Here is a 3,876-nt window from a genome sequence, read left to right as displayed (position 1 = left end):
TGTGACGGTGACGTCATGGCATTCGGCTTAGGTCGGAGAATGGGTTTCACAACATCAGATATAGATATATATTATCGATGTAGACCTTTTAGACCTTGAGACTCATTGGACCCTTCAGATGCCTTTGACGTGGTAGACCCTTTAGACCTGTAACTACTGTTGAAACATACTCTATAGAACATTTAGAACACTTTTAGACCGTTTTGACGTCTTCGATCCGTTGACCTTAGAGACCACTTAGACCCCTTGACGCTTAATAACCCCCAAGACCCTTAAGATTCCCTAAGACCCCAAAGAACCTTAAGACCCATATGACCCTTAGAACCCTTTGACACTGTTAGACCTTTTAGACCCTAACTACTATTGGAAAATACACTTTAGATATTTGGACTCTTTAAGACCCTTGTAGACTATTATAGACCCTTTGCAGTCCCTTTGGACAACTCAGACCCTTTCGAGTTTAGACCTTTACACCCCTTAGACACCGTAGGCACTTTAGAGCTGTGGACCCATTGGACCCCTTTCAAAAGGTTTAAAGCATAAAAAGGCTCTCTGGATGTTTGACACACACCACACAAACATCTCGAGATTCTTCTTGCAATATACAGACTATCCTACTTTTTTCAGCAAGAAATGAGCAATCTACACCCAGCAGATGGTGGGTATTCTGCTTACTTGAACAGAAATTGCACATTGGGTCATTGAATTAGTTCACGAATCAAAACCTCGAATCATGTTGTTTTTGAGCTCAAAAGCTCAAAGGATCATAGGTCAAGGTCACATAAAATCATCAATTTTCATCCAATCGATTTTACATTTGCACCTATTTAGCCTATTGTTTGAGGTGACATGGTCAAAGCTCAAGGTCACAAAAAAATCATCAATTTTCTTCCTATTAACTTGAAATTTGAACAGGACTTGTATGTTGGGTCACAGAACTAGTTCACCAAACATCAGAATGATCAATTTCGAATTTTTGACATGTCAGTAGTTTCCATGACAACAATTTCACCCGCATTATAATGAAATGGGCCTTTTGTGAATTTATTACCACCATACATCAGTAATTTTCCAAGTATCAAATTGAAACTGACACATCTTATTTGTCAGTATATGTAGTATATGTGAGGAAACATTGGGCAAGCTTAATCAAAGGTCAATGTCAAGGTCAAGGCCATCAGAAACATGTCAAACACTTATTAGGCCACACTTACAAAATGTATCAACCAAATTTGGTTCTCCGATTCTCTGATTGGTTCTCTGAAAGCGATATCTGATTGCCTTTTTCTAATTTGTCAATTGCATCACAATGGCTTTGTCATTTTACACAACCTTCACCAAAAACCTACGATAATTATTGGCCGAGTCATACCAAAGACTTTAAAAAGTGCTTTGTGCTGCTTCCTTGCTTGACATTCTGTATTTTTAAAAGGATAGAGCGCAGACAAACAACCACAGGTTGGTAATACTAGCACATGTTTTGATGAGCCAAATGGCCTCGTCCTCCTCCGTTGACTTTCCTTATTCAGCAACCCATATTATGATGAGATTTTTTGATGCGCTATGGATTCGGCCTGTGGGTGGTGCTGTCGGACAGTGTTACTGAACAGTGTTTCCTCGTCGTATCGGATCTCTCCGATTTGTCAGGATTAAAGCTTTCGATATTCAATTTGTGTCGTGTTTATTCACAATGTGAGGATATACTGCAGTCATTGAAATCCACACCATTCAAATGTGGATGTTTTCAAGGTGGTTTCCTCTTCCCCCTTTCGAGTTTAGACCATTACACAACTTTGACGCTTTAGATCTGTTGGACCCATTAGACGCTTTTATATGCACAACACACTCATCAAAAGTCTTCTTGCGATATACAGACTATACTACTTTTTTTCAGCAAGTAATGTGCAATCTCCATACCACCTGTTACATTTGAAGGACGACGAGTATGTTGTGCATATTATCACAATTTACTGGGGACTTGAGAATTGAACTTCCGACCCGAACATCAACTCCAACAAACATTCTGGTATCACTACACCCAGCATGAAATGAAGACAAGAGTGGACATATTGATGATGATGAAGGACGGATGTGACTGAAGACTTGGAGACAGATCGAGGTGGAGGTATGGACGGAGTTGTCGATTTCTATAGATTTGGGTGAGTATATGTGACAGTCGATGAGTAAGCAGAGATGATTATGGAGGTGGAGGTGGCTGTCTGCACGGACGGGTAAGAAAATTGAACACAAGGGAAATCTGAGTGAAGTTTGAGATGAAGATGCAGGTGGAGGTGGAGATGGAGAGGAAGGTTGAAAGGCAGGCAGAGATCGTCCGATGCTTGCTGCTCTTTGCCTGATATTGGAACAAGCAACTTGCGGGCGCTGCCAGAATAATAATGAGCAAGATAGGGCATGGGGGTCGTCGGCTCTATGGATGGAAGCAACGAGAAGAGATTGAAAGGAGAAAGCTGATATGTTTGGAGCCAGAGAAGCGTGATACCAGTGGGGATATAGTGTGGATGTCGGAGAGGGAGGAGGTCTTCGATGCGAATGGACAGAGAAGATTCATGCTTCTGGATGGAGAAATGGTGGGGGTGCAAATAAATGTGGTGCGAGAAATGGATTGGAGGGTTGGTTGGAGGGAAGGACATCATTAAAGGTGGTAAACTGTACAGAATCAATGGAGGCATGGATGGAGGAATGGGGAGAGCGAAGTTGAAAATAAAGAGTGAGGGTGGGTGTATGGATTAAAGGATGGATGGAAGGACGTGAGGAGGGAGGGTAACACATCACGTGCTGCGTTCTCCCAGGCCAGTCTGTCCCGTCGCATTACACGCCGTGTGGTCGAGGGGATCCCGGGGATGTCCAACTGACGGAGTGTCTGCAAGGGGAGGGGGAGTAATCGTGGCATGCCGACATGAGTACCAGCACAAGAGCGTGCAGCTGTGGCCCACATGGACCGAAGCGAGGACGTGATGTATGGAGTGCAGTCTCACAGCAGGTGCGTGTCCACTTCTGCGATGTGCATCGGTGGAGGGTATTGTGTGTGTGTGTGTGTGTGTGTGTTTTATGGATAAAGTCACATTGTGGTAATGCCCTTAACCCCAGGGAACTAAAAATATCTGCCAGTTCTGCGCTGTGTCGAAGAAATGTGCTGCTTCTCAAGGTGCTCAGAGGGAGCGAGTTAAAAATACCTTTGACAAGATCGAGTTCCTTTGTCAGGCTGTGAACTCGCATATCGAGACGGAACGTCAATTAAACAAGTGACCATTCCACTTGCACCTTATAATGATCTAGTTGGTGCATGTTTAGTAATTTGCTTGTTTACATTTACATGGAAAGCTGAAAACATTTCTTCACAAATGTTTTCTTTTCTCCTTTTCACTAACGAATGAAGTTACCTTTGTGCTTTACCTTGAAATAAGTTACTTCATTTTGTCAAAATAAATGATTAATTGGTTCACATTTTTTTTAAACACTTTTCTCTTCTTTGTGCTGTGCTTCTTCAATGTTTTTTTCTCGATTTCAAATATAGTTTCACAATCAGTTGGGATTCAAATACTGTGGACTAGCTTAACTATTGTACCGGACTGGAATAAAAACAAGGATGCAAGTCCTCATCCAGGAGGACAGCCTGAAACGCACCTCAAAAAAATTGGACGTGTTGACTTTACACTGAAATAAATGAATAAATAAACAAATGAGGCAGTGGAGATGGCAAAGTGTAGGGAAATAAATATAAAATTAAAGATTGTATTTCAGTGGAGGTGATGATAAAGTATATCTAAGTAAATAATTAAAGGTTACGTGCATGTTGAGGGAGAAGTGATTGATGGTAAAGGGTATACAAAAAAAATAAATTCAAGGTTGAATGCA

General features: G+C 41.6%; 1 protein-coding gene across 2 annotated transcripts in view; it reads left to right on the top strand.

Annotated features, from left to right (window-relative positions):
• Positions 1 to 2,298: 2,298 nt before the first annotated feature.
• PLPPR4 (phospholipid phosphatase related 4) overlaps positions 2,299 to 3,876 on the top strand; it is a 122,956-nt gene continuing 121,378 nt past the window's right edge. Inside the window, exon 1 of one of the 2 annotated variants that reach the window (XM_085884693.1) lies at positions 2,299 to 3,001. The gene's annotated coding sequence lies outside the window, so the exon portion shown is untranslated. The remainder of the gene's footprint in view (positions 3,002 to 3,876) is intronic. The other variant, XM_085884692.1, reaches the window with a different exon arrangement.

This window comes from Eptatretus burgeri, chromosome 6 (genome assembly GCF_056783735.1).
Source record: "Eptatretus burgeri isolate ZD-2024b chromosome 6, Ebu_testis_v1, whole genome shotgun sequence".
Taxonomy (NCBI): Eukaryota; Metazoa; Chordata; class Myxini; order Myxiniformes; family Myxinidae; genus Eptatretus; species Eptatretus burgeri.
Note: the sequence above shows the minus strand (reverse complement) of the source record. Positions and strands in the feature narration are given on the sequence as shown.